This window comes from Triturus cristatus, chromosome 3_1, assembly GCF_964204655.1.
Source record: "Triturus cristatus chromosome 3_1, aTriCri1.1, whole genome shotgun sequence".
NCBI lineage: Eukaryota > Metazoa > Chordata > Amphibia > Caudata > Salamandridae > Triturus > Triturus cristatus.
Genome location: NC_140583.1, coordinates 548,648,660 through 548,666,186, shown reverse-complemented (window position 1 = coordinate 548,666,186; position 17,527 = coordinate 548,648,660).

Sequence of the window (17,527 nt, the reverse complement as noted above, 5' to 3'; positions counted from 1 at the left end):
CAGGGTCCTGCATGACCAGGTAGAGGCACACCTGGATGAAAATGATTAATCTGCCCAATGACTGCACCTAAAGAAATGACAACGTATCTCCCCATAGTCCACCGTATACACAGCCAAATTGACCTAGCTGTAAAATTCCACTGTTGTACCAGTCAATGATACGGGTTAGTTTCCCCCAGGGTGGAGTTCCAGATATGTTGTACTTGTTTGTGGGAGGAAATGGGGACTGGCTGGGGTACTCAACCACATTTGGGGCTTGGTGTTCATGGGGGGTTGTTGATGTTTTGTGAAGCTTCCATTTGCATTTTATGTCTTTTTTCTCATGGTGGATTCACAAACTAACTTTCCGATTTACCTCATCTCTTCACATAGACGACATGTAAGATCCTGCTGTCATTGTCATCTGGCATATAAGTCTGCCTTAATCACACAGGCTCCCGGCACAACGCTGCTTTCACTTTGACACCTTGACAGTGTCACTAGTCACCATGATCTCGGGTTAAATGACCCACATATCAATTAATCAATCAATCATGACATTTGTAAAGCGCATTAAACACCCGTGAGGGTCTCAAGGTGCTGGGGGTTGGGGGATGCCGCTACTGCTCTAAGAGCCAGGACTTGAGGAGTCTTCTGAAGGTCAGCAGGTCTTGGGTCTGCCGTAGGTGGGCGGGGAGGGTGTTCAAGGTCTAATGCTTGACTTGTACACATGTACTTCTCCAGACACCAAATTGACATTTGGTTCCTGCAGTTGCTCCATTTAACCCCCACTACCTCTGCTTGCCTTCAGACATGCTTGTGCTCTGAAATACACACATCAGTCTCTTCCAATTATGCATGAGGTACAGCCACACTTGTATGTAAGGGCCTCCTGTAGCACCTCAAGCAAGTCAAGAGTGACATTGATAGTAGACATGTTCTAGTGGCCGGCACCCTTCACCAACAACCTATCATGTAAGCCTCCATATACGGGCCCAAAACTGACTGCTGGGACTATTTTGCAGACATTTGGAAACAGATAGCAATTTTGGGACCAGGGGCTGTTTTTGGGGACGGACTTCAACGTAGTACTTGACCCGAGACTAGGCAGGTCAGGATCCCCTCGTTGACCTCGTCAAAACTCAGCCTCTCAAATCCTTACCCTGATAAATGACCATGACTTGGATGACACTTGGAGATTCTTCCAAGGAGAACAGAGGGAAGGGACATGCATAACATCAACACATGACATTTGGGGCCAGATGTATCAAAGGGTTTTACCCATTCTGTGCCTATGGGAAAATGTGTTCATACATATGGCCCCTAGTCATATATAGAACACTGGTTGATGTCCTAAGATGTCCTCATGTGGTCTCCCAAAGTGACACAACTCCCCTGTAACCTATCGGACCATGCGCCCATCCGCTTGGAAATATCTCCGCCCAGTGCCATCCCGCATGTGTTCATCAGGCAATTGCTCCATGATGCCCTTCGGGATCAGGTATTCTGCGCAGATATTTCACCATAAATGAGGGCTCAGTTACCTCTCTATTGGTTCTCTGGGAGGCATTCAATGTTGTATTAAGGGGGAAGTGTATCACTAAAAAGAGGTCTTTAAGGTGATAAGAACGTTCCTTGCCTAAGTTGAAAATTTACTTCAGGCCGTTGGACTCAACTACTATACCTCCAAAACTCCTGCCACTTTTGCTCTAAAATGTGAAAAAATCACAGAGCATAATAAGGAGGTGGGATGAGGATTGAATTAGCTGCCAAAGTGCAATCCTATGGGGAGGGAGACCATCGTGGTAGAATGCTTGCCAACATGCTTTGTAAGCCCAGGGCTTCCAATTACTTGGTGGATCTTCTGGACAACCACCAGGAGCCGCAATCTACCACCACCAACTGACTTAACATGATGCCCTTATTTTACTCTCGACTTTATCAAACCAAATCCTCACTGTCTGCCGAGGAGCTCGATGCCTATTTAGACACAGTACGGCTTCTCTGGCTGGACCAGGTGCACGGCTCATACTTGCCTCTCCCTTTACGGAAGATGAAATTCTACAAGTGATACAAGACTCCCTAACAACAAGACTCTGGGCTTAGATGGACGTACCATACCTTTCTACAAAGAACATGCCACCCTCCTGATCTCACATCTCTTATCCATGTATGAGGACTCACTGGCATCATCTGTACTGCCACTGTCCCTCCATGAAGTGGTCATAGTTACAATATTGAAACCCAACAAACCTGCAACAACCTATCAACATAGATTACAAAATCTTGGCCAAACTTAATCCAGTCGCCTTCTCTTGCTCCTGCCTGACATTGCATGCCCAGATCTGTTGGGATTCGTGCCTGGCCAGTCCAGGGCACATAACCGTTGCATATTATTCACCATCTTGTATAATGAGGAACCACTTCTAACCGCAGTTACGGCTATTTTGGATGCCATCAAGGTGTTCAAGACTTTGGAATGGCCTTTTCTGTTTGCTCTACTACAACAGCTGGGCCATAGCGTGAAGTGTGTGTGCCACATTAGACTACTATGCACTGCTCCGACTGCAGGACTGCATTTAAATGGGATGCTTTCAGGCCCATTCTGATCATGTACAGTACACAGTAAGGATGCCCTCTATTCCTGATCTTATTTGCCATAGCTATGGAGCCCCTTGCTGCCAGTCTATGGCACCATCATGCACACAAGGGGCTAAATTTCACATTGAGAAGGATCTTAATTTCCATGTATGCAGACGACGTTGCCCTATACTTTCAGAATGCTCAAGAAAACCTCAATTCTATAATTAGAGAAGTCATTCGCTTTGGAGGTGTGTCAGGGTTCACCATTAACTGGGCTAAATCAGCAGTTTTACTTCTGATGAAAAATACCCCACGATTTGACTCCCCATGGATTTGGCAGAGGAATCAGTGCTCTATCTCAGCATTTGGCTTAGCCGCAACACAGATGAGCTGTGGTGGACCAATTAAGGTAAAGCAATGTCTTGGCTGGAAGATAGGATACCAATATGGAGTTGACTTCCCTTGTCATTGACAGGCTGACTGGCGCACACTCCATGCTCTTGAACATATCCTAACGAACGCCTCATGCCGCGGTGTGGTCACACATCTATAAGCGGATATGCAGGACAAGGCCCCAATTCGTATCTCTACGGCCCATGCCAGGCGGGCATTAGGCATGGATCCCCCATTACTATTGACCAATGGAAATATTGCTGTAAGCAAACCATAGCCCTAATTACAGACAGTGACTCATTCATTTCAATTTCCTCCACTGTCAATATTACACAATGGCACAATTGCATGGCATGGGTCTGAGGGAGGAGGCACGCTGTGAGAGCTGCTTGTTGCCTTAGCCGATGTTTATGGCCCAGGCATGGAATTGCCCTAGGATAGTGGGCCACTTGTCCTCAGTCCACTAGACACTCCAACAGATCACTGGTCATTTTATGCCACAAACACTGATGGTCAGTCTCCTAGGTTATGTCAAAGACGTGCCCCAAGCACAAAGACGATTTACTGCTATGCTCCAAATGCCAGGTTGCCCACCCACCACTGGCGGGGAAAGCCTGTGTCTGGGGTCACATCCTGGCTATGAGAGGAAGTGTGCTGTCAGGAACGTTTGGTCATATATTGGGAGGGCAGGCCCCCAACCTCCCGGCCTAAAGATATTTGGGAGTCACTTCTGATCTACATGCGCTCACAAGACTCCCCTCCACCCTAAAGACAAGACAAATGTCAAAAACACATGCCAGTCTCTACCTTGGACACTTATCAAGAATCCCTGGGAACTTTGCCTGCCTTTACCAGGACTTTCAATTGAAGACTAATTTGTGCCAAGACGCTATCAGTATGCAACCTGTGAAGATGGCTAATGTCACGATGTGATGGATGTGCTCCCCCTTCCTTCCCCCCTCTTCCCTTCCCCCCCTTCTGCCTGTTTCTTGTTATTATCATGAGGCCAATGCCTCCGGTTATTTATGTACATTAAATAAAAAATAACAAAATGTTTTTAAATGAAACATACATATTTTAATACAACAATTACAATACTTACAAAGAATTACTGATACATTGTTTTTGAACTATTCCTTATTTAAATAATTTAACAGGTGCATTTTTAAATGTTTTATTGACCTATAAAATGTCAAATAAATATATTATTTATTCCAACAACTTTGAAAGATGTGTCAAAGATTCAAACATATTTTAAAATAAATATATCCTAGTAACCTGTACACTTCTATGAGAGAAATTTAATTGTTAACATGTTGATTTTAATTTTTTTTTTTGGATTTGTTCCCATAGTTGCTGAAGGTGGGATGCAGCACCACTAATCTGTGAAGAACTTAGTGCCTGATTATGATGCCCGACCACTACGGCCACGATCTCATTCTGACTGTTGAGGCCGGGAAAGTGCCCCCACCATATTATGATGCAACTGCTGCTACCACGGAGGTCTCAACTGTGATGGTGCACATACCCCTGAATATAACATAACAATGTCTCAGTGGCAAGGGGTCAATTGTGCAAACCTTTCAGTATCCCCTTGTAACTCATAATTATTTCTCTGATGCTCCAAGGGGATAGAGTGGCCACCTACACCCTCAAATCTAGTGGGGGTAAAAAGTCCCCAACTCAGACAAACTATTAAGACCCCTGAGCTACACAACAACCAAAATGTCAGTACAAAAATGGTAGCGATATTCCTTTGTCTTTTTATTCTTCCATCTTCTCATAGAATTAGATAAATTCTGAAATTTAGAATTAATTCCAGTCTTGTAGCAAACATGTGTTTCGTCATTGGTACATAAATCCTTTGTCTTTATCAGGACTACAAAAATAAACCTTAAGTTGAAGTTATATATAATACATATGAATGGTTTGTACAGTCAATTCGTTAAATGAAAAAACAGTTATTTTGAGTTCTGTAGTGCATTGCCTAGGACCAGACATATGGTGGGTTAGTAGTTCAGACTATGAACCCTATTCTGAGTTATCACATATGTGCTAAGACACTTCTTTGTTCACACCAGTCCTAAAAGACAAAGCATAGTACCTTCATGCATTAATATGCATGCTATTGTGAAGTTAGTGCAGTATCCTCTTGTGATTTAACATAGTCCCAAAATCCAATCCTCATATATTGAGGAAATGTATATGCTTCAGTGTCAGGCCACCCTGGAAGCCAGCGTACCACCCTAATAACTAACGGTGTGCCTAGATGTTTGTATACCAGCTCACCTGTGTTCAGATTGTCACATAGAAGCATTTAATCATTATGGTGCCGATTCCGATCCTGTAAAACCCGGGTACAAATGGTCGTACGGAGCGTTTTCTCTGTACGACTCGTAACCGGGAATTCCACCGTACAAACCAGCAAGTACAATTCATACAGAAATACCATTTCCGTACGAATCGTAAAAAACACCGTACCGTAAAAAATAAAAACAATTCCGATCCTGGACAGCGCGTACGCGACGTCCGCACGGAGTCAGGCAGCGTTTTACGGACCAGCAAGTACGATTCATACCCACAGCACTCCGCACGGCTATATTTTTACGGGAGCCAAAAAGTGCCAGAAAAGCTAAGTGCGCCACGATGCACGAGGAAAAGGGGGCCCGGTACGCGCCGTACATGCCATCATCCACATCGTACGTGCCATCATGTACGGTGCGTACCCCAACATTGCATATGTACGGCCCATACCCCTCAAACCCCCTATGTACGGCCCGTACCCTCCACCCCCGTATGTACGGCCCGTACCCCCAGCCCCCCGTATGTACGTGCCGTACCCCCAGTCGCCCCGTATGTACGTGCAGTACCCCCAGCCCCATATGTAAGCACCGTACCCCCAGCCCCATATGTACGCGCCGTACCCCCAGCCCCGTATGTATGCGCCATACCCCCAGCTCCCCCGTATGTACGCGCTGTACCCCCAGCCCCCGTATGTACGCGCCGGTCCCCTAGCCCCGTATGTACGCGCCGTACCCCCAGCCCTGTATGTACGCGCCGTACCCCCAGCCCCGTATGTATGCGCTGTACCCCCAGCCCCCCATATGCACGTGCTGTACCCCCAGCCCTGTATGTACGCGCCATACCCCCAGCCCCATATGTACGCGCCATACCCCCAGCCCCCCGTACGTACGCACCATACGCCCAGCCCCGTATGTATGCGCCGTACCCACAGCCCCGTATGTATGCGCCGTACCCCCAGCCCCCCGTATGTATGCGCCGTACCCCCAGCCCCATATGTACGTGCCGTACCCCCAGCCCCGTAGGTACGCACTGTACTCCCAGCCCTGTATGTACACACCATACCCCCAGCCCCCCGTATGTACGCGCCGTACCCCCAGCCCCATATGTACGCACCGTACCCCCAGCCCCGTATGTACGCACCGTACCCCCAGCCCCGTATGTATGCGCCGTACCCCCAGCCCCATATGTATGCGCCATGCCCCCAGCCCCGTATGTACGCGCCATACCCCCAGCCCCGTATGTACGCGCCATACCCCCAGCCCCGTATGTACGTGCTGTACCCCTAGCCCCCCGTATGTACGCGTCATACCCCCAGCCCCGTATGTACGCGCCGTACCCCCAGCCCTGTATGAACGTGCCGTACCCCCAGCCCCGTATGCAAGCGCCGTACCCCCGGCCACCCCCGTATGTACGCGCCGTACCTCCAGCCCCGTATATATGCGCCGTACCTCCAGCCCCGTATGTACGTGCCTTACCCCCAGCCCCGTATGTACGCGCCGTAGCCCCAGCCCCGTATGTACGCGCCGTACCCCCAGCCCCGTATGTACGCGCCGTAGCCCCAGCCCCGTATGTACGCGCCGTACCCCCAGCCCTGTATGTACGTGCCGTACCCCCAGCCCCCCGTATGTACGCGCCGTACCCCCAACCCCGTATGTACGCTCCGTACCCCTAGCCCCGTATGTACATGCCGTACCCCCAGCCCCCCGTATGTACGCGCTGTACCCCCAGCCCCGTATGTACGCGCCATACCCCCAGCGCTGGGGGTACGGCGCGTACATACGGGGCCCTAGTACTTAAGGTGACCTGTTTCAGAAAAGTACAATTATGTGACTGAGTATGTCTGTCATAAAAATTTGGTGGAGAACAACTGAATTATTAATCTATTTCTTTTTATCAACTTCATTTCTTACATCAGCACCTAAGGGCAAAAAGAGGAATGTTGCAGAGGGTCCAGGAGTAGATGGTCAGCAGGAGAAACTGATCACCAGTGCCACTGCCAAGGGCTCTACTAAACACAGGAAGTGCTATTTTTTATTATTACTATTTCCCTAATGTTAGGTTTTTTATTCGTTGTGCGCTTAGGGAAGTGCTTGGGATATTGAAATGTTGGTGCAGGAGTCCATGTTGGGAGTTCCTGGTGTTGGTTCATCAAGGGGGTTGAGAAATGAGAAAAGATCAAAGATCATTCATGGAAATGCATTAGTTTCAAAAGCAGTTTTTGTTAAGGAAATATGGAATAGAGATTTTACCCCCAGCCCCGTATGTACGCGCCATACCCCCAGCCCCGTATGTACGTGCTGTACCCCTAGCCCCCCGTATGTACGCGCCGTACCCCCAGCCCTGTATGTACGTGCCGTACCCCCAGCCCCCCGTATGTACGCGCCGTACCCCCAGCCCCGTATGTACGCGCCGTATCCCTAGCCCCGTATGTACATGCCGTACCCCCAGCCCCCCGTATGTACGCGCTGTACCCCCAGCCCCGTATGTACGCGCCGTACCCCCAGCGCTGGGTGTACGGCACGTACATACGGGGCCCTAGTACTTAAGGTGACCTGTTTCAGAAAAGTACAATTATGTGACTGAGTATGTCTGTCATAAAAATTTGGTGGAGAACAACTGAATTATTAATCTATTTCTTTTTATCAACTTCATTTCTTACATCAGCACCTAAGGGCAAAAAGAGGAATGTTGCAGAGGGTCCAGGAGTAGATGGTCAGCAGGAGAAACTGATCACCAGTGCCACTGCCAAGGGCTCTACTAAACACAGGAAGTGCTATTTTTTATTATTACTATTTCCCTAATGTTAGGTTTTTTATTCGTTGTGCGCTTAGGGAAGAGCTTGGGATATTGAAATGTTGGTGCAAGAGTCCATGTTGGGAGTTCCTGGTGTTGGTTCATCAAGGGGGTTGAGAAATGAGAAAAGATCAAAGATCATTCATGGAAATGCATTAGTTTCAAAAGCAGTTTTTGTTAAAGAAATATGGAATAGAGATTTTAGGATTGGTATGGGCAACTCAACAATAGTCGATAGATTCAAAACTAGGGGCCCGATTCACAAGAGTAAACTGGGATGAAAGTCTATCTTTACAACTTTGGGTATTCACCAAGACATTTACGCGTAGTAAAGTTTGACTTTTGTCTCAGATTTGGTCTCAGTTGAACTGAAGACAAAAATTTAAGTTTAACTAAAGCAAACATTTAACTTTACTACTCGTAAATGCCTTTTGTGAATACCTAAAGTCGTAAAGATAGACTTTCGTCTCAGTTTACTCTTGAATAGAGACCTAGTACTTAAGGTGATCTGTTTTTAGAAGAGTACAATTATGTGACTGAGTATGTCTGTCATAAAAATTTGGTGGAGAACAACTGAATTATTAATCTATTTCTTTTTATCAACTTCATTTCTTACATCAGCACCTAAGGGCAAAAAGAGGAATGTTGCAGAGGGTCCAGGAGTAGATGGTCAGCAGAAGAAACCGATCACCAGTGCCACTGCCAAGGGCTCTACTAAACACAGGAAGTGCAATTTTTTATTATTACTATTTCCCTAATGTTAGGTTTTATATTCGTTGTGCGCTTAGGGAAGAATCTTGGGATATTGAAATGTTGGTGCTGGAGACCATGTTGGGAGTTCCTGGTGTTGCTACTGAGAAATAATAACGCTCTGACACCCTTACCTGCCATCTTCCTTTCATGTGGTGACAAGGACGGGGTACATACCCACTCATATAAAGATCAATGGATTTGCTCTTTTTCTTCTGCCCAATATGCTACTTTTAAGTGCTGCCTTGTTTATTTTTCATACTGTCTCTTTTTTGTTCCGACTCTCCTATTCAATTTTTGTTTCATTCCTGATATCACTGCATTATCTTTATTTTTCCTTATATTACATGGTTTTGTTTTTGTGCTGTTTAATGTATTTATACAGTATACCAGACAGTGTAGAAAAACCAGTATTGCATTTGCCAACCAACACCATATGTCATCCCTTGACCAATTTTCCATCCCTTCATTGTGCTCAAATGACTGGGTGACCATGATTCATGATCATCATGTGTTATACCTCTGCCGCTCTATTTTGAAAAGTTTCTTTGGTTGGATCATTTAAACAACACAGATATGGCTTCTAGAGGGGTCGAGATAAGTTTAACCCCTTCAGTGCCACGCCCTTTCCCCCTCCTGTGCCAGGCGTTGCACTAGTGGGTGGGGTTCATGACGAGATAGTCTCGTCATGGGCACAGCGCAACCGTGCTCCATGACGAGACTATCTCGTCATGGGCACTGAAGAGGTTAAAAAAAAGAAAGGTGTTTGGGTGGTATCTACCTCCACTTAACAGCTGCTAAATGTTTCAGTCTAAGCCAATCCTATGTGTCCCCATCATTCCCCATCATTCAAGTTTGTTCAAATAAAGTAAGTCAGCCCACTCACACCAACATGTGCCCTTATACCAGAGGGGTAGACACAAAAAGCCTCAAAAAGTGAGTGGCCGAAACAACACTACGCTCGCAGGTGGCTTAGATGCGGTATACTAAAAGCAACGATTGTTCTTCCAATCCTTTTTTAAATGTTTTTTTGGGTGTGAGAGGGTGGAAAGGAAGTTGGCACCATATGTTTTTATTCATTGGACATTTCAGATTTTTGGACATTGTTGGTTGGGCTCAATTTTTGGGGGGAGTGGGATGGGCGTGTTGTAGGTAGTTTTAGTGGGTTTGTTTGTGAAAAAAGAAGAGGGAAACCTATTATATTTTATCTAAATTTATGCTTGATGTAGTTTGATTTTCTTTGACTTTGCACTACTGTATTTAGTTTTTATGCAACCTGTTTATGTGCTTGTAAGAGTGTATTATACTGCTTAGCTATAGAGTTATAACTCTCTAACTCTCTTGACCATAAGGGAGGATTCTGCCATGACCTATATTGTCTACAACAACCTAGATAAATTATTACATGCAGTAGCAGTTAGTTACTTACATACTAATTTAACTAGACCACTTCATTCCATAGTTGTCTTACCTGAATATAGATGAAGCAAAAACAGGTAAGGCATCACAACTTCACGAGCGAGGTCGCTCGCTCTTCTAAAAAAGTGAGCGCCAACTGTGGGACTAATCAGAAGGGTTATCCATTGCAGGCAACTGAATGGAAATTAGTGGGTTATATCAAAGCTTTACAAAGAATTGAGACTAGGCTATTACAAGAAGACACAACAAGAATTCCTGATAGCGATAAAATAACAAAAAATAGCTATTGTACTAACTTGAGCAATGGGGAGCTACTAGTAGTCATAAAAAAAGGACTCAAAGTCTGGAGTAGACAAGCTTAGGTTAGGCATTTACGTTTATGCAGCACAAGGCCTGAATGGTGATTCTGACAACTTATATTTGTTCCATATCTAAAATATGGATTACTTTTATGCGTATGGGGGTAAATGGGGCCAGTGTTGAGTTTTGCTTAGAAGATCCTGCAATGAGTTGGTTTTGCTTTCACCACATCCACCCCATCAAGTGTGTGATCCATTGATGGTGTAAATTAAGCCACACCTCAATAAATCACACAGCCTGGGAGACAAGGGTTAGGGGGTTTGGTGACTGGAGGGGAAAGGTGATTTGACAAAGACAAACGCTATACAAGGACAACACTCATGTGGGCAATGAGCAGCCAATAATTTGTCATCAATCTGTTGTCGAAGGAAGAAATCAAAGGAGTATGACACAGTACAGTTAAATGCACCACAAACAGTCCTTCTGTCCCTATACCCAAGTTATCAGATATCTAAATGTACTTCTTGGTGTGGAGCGAACCCACCCACCCAGTTCTCCAAACATGATTGTTAAAAGAAAAATGATACTGTATTGCAAAATTAGGGGGTGCGTCTGCATTCTCCTTGGGATTGCCCATCACTCCTAGGTGCCTGTCTGGTCTGGTACGGTTGAAGAGCTGGACTGTTGAGTTAGAATTTGGTCTTTGTTCATGCAGAATACCAGAAGGCCAGTGGATTGTAATAAATAAACTGTATTTTAGAGTCAAGGAGAATGACAGGAGGAAGGTAAGCTTCATGAGGAGTGTATCAAGAAGACTCAAAGTCAGAGCAAAAGAAACAAGAGGACTCAGAGTTTCGCTATTGCCACCAGTACAACACACAAACACGCACACACCAGCATTTCATAAATCAATGCACCGCTCTGCATTCCACATAGCTGAGTAATAGGCCTCAGACTCATAGGGGGTCTTTACGATAGTGGCAGTCTTACTGCCAGTGAAACCATCTTCTCCACCCGCCTCATTAGGATGGCGGGCGATGTGATGGCGTTCAGAAATACCAACCACCATGCATCTGACAAACTCCTTGAGCCCGCTGGTGCGGCAGAGGGGCTTGGAGTCCCTACAATATTGGCGGTGCCCACCAGGCACTGCCATAGGGATTACAATGTCCCTTTCCATCCGCCTGTTCATGGCAGTTAACCTGTACAGGTCTCAGATGGGGCTTTGCAAATTTGGGAGTTGGTGATGCTACCTGTGCCACATCCCTCGAAGCAGGTTGAATAGCAATGTTGGACTCCTCTCTGTGACCTTCAACAATGACTGCTTTATCATCATCATCCTCCTCATCATCCCCTTCTATAAGTATAAGGCTTCCAGGGCCATATTAAAGCTCTTAGTTGGCAGTTGTACTAAGCTGCACAAGCGGAAGAGATTGGAGGACTGGTGCATGACTGCACATGCCTTCTGTTAGTACTACGGGTGATGGCTCGTCTTGTGTGCACCTGAACGCTAACAAGCAGGAAAAAAATGTAGGGCATTATTAAGAGTGTGGTTGTCCTAGGATAGCATTACTTGTGGTGATGTTCCAACCACCACCACCACTGCAGGTTCTCCTGCAGTATTACAAATGTGTGTGGTGGCACAGTGGTAAGGAGCAGGAATATGCTGGTTGTGCTGCTGCAGGCCCACCAAGCATATTCAAGTTGCTTTTCCTCTGCTCATTTCATGTCATTGAGCCCGGCATGAAAAGGTTGACAAAGATGCAACTATGGGGGCCATAGCAGGGTCAAATGCCACTTCTAAGCCTGATAATGCATGCGGGGAAGCACATATTGTGCCCCCCTGGCATTCCACCCCTTTCCCACACGGTGTGGCATGCACAACATGGTGCATAACACACCACCCAGGAAAGTGCTGCAGGCGCTGTCACGGCAGTGGTCTGCTGTTAAGGCTCTCCTATGAGCCTAACACAGCCGTCGCCTTGAGATTTCTGCAGCGCTGCCCGACCGACCTGGATTAAACTCAAAATCCAGCAGGCTGGTGCACCATGGGCTTGACAATCCTTCTGCTAGCACAGCAGTGGACGTGCTGCAGGAGGACTACACAACTTGTAATAAGGACCGCAGTGTGAAAAATCACATGGGATTGTTTGCAGTATGAATTAGTGCAGACAAAGGCAATATTGTTGTGTTTGTTTACTTAAGTAATAAATAATAACCACCTTAAAGCCAACCCACACCACTAAACCATAAAATGAAATTCCCAATCAGAATAACTCACACAACATACAGAATGATAGAGCTCCTTCCTTAATGTCCATATATTCTAAAGAAGACACCTGTGGCACTCAGGGAACTGCATGGGTAAATGGAATAGTACAATTTTAATAAAATGGAGGTTAGTGTTCACCTATGGCAGGCAATGTGGTCCAGTGGGAAATGGAATGATGATCATTACACAAATGGATGATAGTGATGTGTCTAAAGAGCACCGTATCCAGGGTGTAAAGAATGAAATTGAATTATATATCTAAAAAACTTTGTACAGTATCCCTGATGGAAACATCCTTTATCTATTTTAATGATTGCTGTTTTTCTCTTATTAATTGTATGTTTCTTTTTTTTCACAACTTATTGATTTTGATTTTTTCATTGTTTGAAATGTATCTGGATTGTTGTCCCTTAGTCATCCTTGGAAAGATGTAGTTGGGTCATCTACCTAACCTAATATCCATTCCTATGTTTTCTTAACCATAGGAAAAGTGTTTTTTTGTTTTGCCAATAACTTTGGCACCGCCAGACAAATCTTCACTAAATTTTTAACACACTTCCCTTTTTTGGTGTGACTGTTGTGTTGAATGTTTTGGGGTTATCTGTCAAGCGGGGGAAGAGAAAAAAGGGGGTTCCCAAAACGCCTTTTAGCCAAGTTATGTCTATGTGGATCTTTCATTTTTTTAACATGACTACAGCCCAAACTGCTGAACTGGATTACACCAAATTTAGCAGAAGGCTAGATGTTTGTCCAGAAAGAATGCTTTTTGAGATTTGGTGCAAATCCGTTCTTTAGTTTCAGAGATATTTAAGTTTAGGAAATAAAATATCTGTGAGCCCAACAGCCTACTGACAACCTACTGAAATTTGATTGGAACCAGGAAATGCACACAGCCATCTTGGGACTCGGTTTAGCCGAGTCCCACAAAAAATATGAAAAAAAGAAAATGGGGCAGGGTAGGGTAGAAACACCCTGACACGTAGGCCTCTTGGGGGTCCCATTGCCTCCCACCGCCCCCAAGGCCACAAAATTATATATTTTTTTAATTCATTGGTTGGATCTGCGGATCAAGTCGGAAAAATATAAACTAAGTGCGGTCTCCCACTCTTTGTTATTAATTGACCCACGGTGGGCCAGACCCCGGGGCAGTGTATAAATAAAGGAGGGGGTGCACAAGCCTCCCCTCCTGGGGCTTATTATACCCTGGGGACCACCACCTCCCCAGTGCTTCTATGAAATAAATAATGCGGGTTTGGCCTCATGGCAACCTCTGCACCCTAGGGAGCACCACTTCCCCAGGACACAATGTGAGTTGTAATGCGGGGGCCCATCAGGTAATACAAGGGGCTGGACTCCCACCAACAGCCCTGAGAACTACCACCTACCTGGGGCTTCAATGAAATACATAGTGCAGGGTTGTCCTCGGGGCAACCCCTGTGCCCAAATACATAGTGTGGGGTTGTCCTCATGGCAACCCCACCCCCGGGGACCACCACCCCCTGGGGCAAAAGACTGCATTAAAGTGGGGGCTACATGCCCCCCCACAGCCCCAGGGACTGCCATGGCCCTGGGGCAAAAATGACCGGGGACCGGCACCTCCCAGGAGCAACACTTTAAAATCAAATACGGGTGTGTGCCACCCCCACAGCCCTGGGCACCACCACCTCCTGGGGTCTGTGCACTACAATAGAGGGGGCCAAACTACAGAGCATGTGTCTGTTTCCCTGCCCGCTGTGAGGTGAGCAGTGAAACAGACAAATTGCTTTGAGATCCAGGGAGCTGCATGTTCAGCAGCTCCATGGGTCTCAAAGTAGTGCCAGCACCCACAGGATGCGGGGAGGACTGGTTGGGACCATGGCGGCCTTCAGGTGCCCCCCGCAGTCCCCAACAAATATAAGTAGGTCCATTTAGGTGGGACCAGGGCACACACACTACGGGCCATGCCCAGGGGGATGGGGTACCCATGGCCAAAAATGGGCGGAAGATGGGCTGGGCAGCTTCCCTCCCTTGTTGTAGACACTTAAAATTTATGTAATATTAAAGGGCAGGCCCCAGGGGATGGGGTCCCCATGGCCTAAATCAGTCCGGGGGCGCACTGCCCACCTCTTGGTCATAATATTGCTCTTCCCCTTGTGCAGCCCCACTGTAGGGTGACTTGCCCCCAGGCCTGCTAGGTTGGTGTTCAAGGCTCCTGTGCCTCTTCCTGCTCGTCTCCACTCCTGTGCTCCTCCGCTTTGATTCTCCTGATTCTACTTTCCTTGTTCCAGCCTTCTGAATCTTCGTTTTTTCTTTCCTTTTCATTGCCTCTTTACCTTTTCCTTGTTCCTAGTGCTCTCTCCTTTTTCCCCTCTTCTCTTTCCTGTTTTTGTCGCTGCTGCCCCTGCGGCCGCTCCCACATGTTCCCGTTACTGCTTTCCAGCTGTACTGCCCGTCCCCTGACCCCTACTTAATGGCAGCCGCTGCATGACAGGGTGAGCAAGACCTCTGACCTCCTGGTCCGCATATTGCTCTTCCCCTCGGGCTGCTCCACTGTAGGGTGCCTGCCCCCGTGCTGCTAGGCTGGTGTTCGAAGCTTCTGTGCTTCTTCCTGCTCATCTACACTCCTATGCTCCTCAGCTTCGATTCTCCTGATTCTGCTTTCCTTATTCTTGCCTTCTGAACCTTCTTGTTTGCCTTTTCCCTGTTCCTGGTTTTCTCTACTTTCCTATTTTTTGCCGATTCTGCCCCCATGACCCCTCCTGCATGTTCCCGCTCCCGCCCTTCCCAACCCCTACCTAATAGTGGCCGATGTGTGTGCATGCCACTGGCATGCCAAAGCCAAGCCCGTCTGCGCCTGTAAATGACCCAACAACGACCAGCGACAGGGACCCTGGTCCCCTGACCCGCTAGCACTACAGCTCCTAGGCTCTTGACAAACTCAACACCGGCCAGGACAACAACTGCAAGCGATCTTCACCAATTGACACACACAGACCTTTCACCTGTCACCACTGTTGCCACTCAGGAGCTACTAGTACTCACCCGCCACAATTCCACTGCACCCCAAATCCTGCAATGCATCCTCCTCAATGTCCGCTCCCTCCACAGACATGCCGTGGAAATCTGGGACCTCCTCAACAGCACCTTCCCTTACATTGCCTTCCTCATTGAAACCTGGACGAACGCCACCTCGGAACCTGACATCAAGATCGCCATCCCCAACAACTATAAGATCACCCAGAACGACCGCCCCAACATCGCTCACAAATCCAACCTCCGACTAAGCACACACACCGACAGGACGACAGCCTGATGAAACACCTCCACTTCAAGACACAGACCAACCAGACCACCACCCTCTGAGGCACCCTCATCTACTGAGCCCCTGGGTCCCATGCACCCTTCCTCGACTCCATCACCAAAATTATCTCCCCACAAGCCATCACCTCCACCGACTACACCTTGCTGGGAAACCTCAACTTCCACCTTGACAACCTTCAAGAGCCCAACTCCTCCTCCCTTATGGACAAGCTCCTCAACATCGGACTCAAACAGTTCGTCCCAGAACCCACACACTCAGCAGGACACACCCTCGACTCCATCGTCACAGCAGGAAACTCCATCACCTTCAGCCATACCTCGGAACTCCCATGGATGGACCATCATTGCATCCACTTCTCTTTCAAAACCAACATCACCCGCAAACATCCACACCAGCTCCACTGCAGGAATTGGAACAAAATCTCCCAAGACCAGCTCACCGCCTCCCTCAGCGTTCGCTCCCACCACCACAGATGACGACACGACCACCTATGCTCGAACCCTGCACAATTGGACTGCGCCAGCATCATTGCCCCGCCAAGAAAACTATCAAACCACATTGCAGGAGAGCCAACTGGTTCTCCACAGAACTTCGAGAATCAAGACGAACCTACAGATGCCACAAAAAGATATGGGGGGACTCCAAAACCACAGCAGACCTTGACAACTTCAAAGCAGTCACTGCCTTCCACCACAAGCTCATCAGAAACACAAGGAAGAAAGCACTGCAGGACAGACTATCCACCCATGCACACAACATCAAGGCATCATCAAAGATTGTGCCCAACTCAAGAAGCTCCCAGCGATCCTGCAACCCATGTCTGGATCACGAACGCCAGGAGATTGAAATTGAAGCCCCAGCATTGACTGCCCAGCATTGAATTGATCAACTTACACTACTCTTTACTGATGGATGAGGACGTTAGCCTCCATCTTGGATCAGTAGGAGGACTCACTCCTGTGCTCTGCAATACCTTGCGGGTGTGGAACTCGGATACCACACACTTGCCCAGGTTGCCCACCCCTGTCCTGAGGAAGACCTGCAGGCCGAATCCCCAAATCACCCTCTGAGCCCCAAGCTGGGGCGAAACATCGATGCCCACATCAACATAACCTGGACCGCAAGCCCCCAACTCTAACGTGCCAAATTATACATCTCTGTATTCCAAAAGTATATGTAAATAGACTCTTTGTGAACCATTGATCAAGTGCGGCCAGTCTATATAAAAAAGATTGATAATTGACTATCAGTCCATCCTATGAATTGTCTTAATTTTTCCTTTTCCAAACACTATTTGGAATTCTTTTCTTACCCCCCTTTTCACCAGAGCACTCTTTCTTTTCGCACGTTCCCCTGGAGCAACTCCTTTTTCCTGTATCCCTCTTTTAATGCAGTAAGATATCTACTGCCAGTTGAATTATGATTGAATAAAA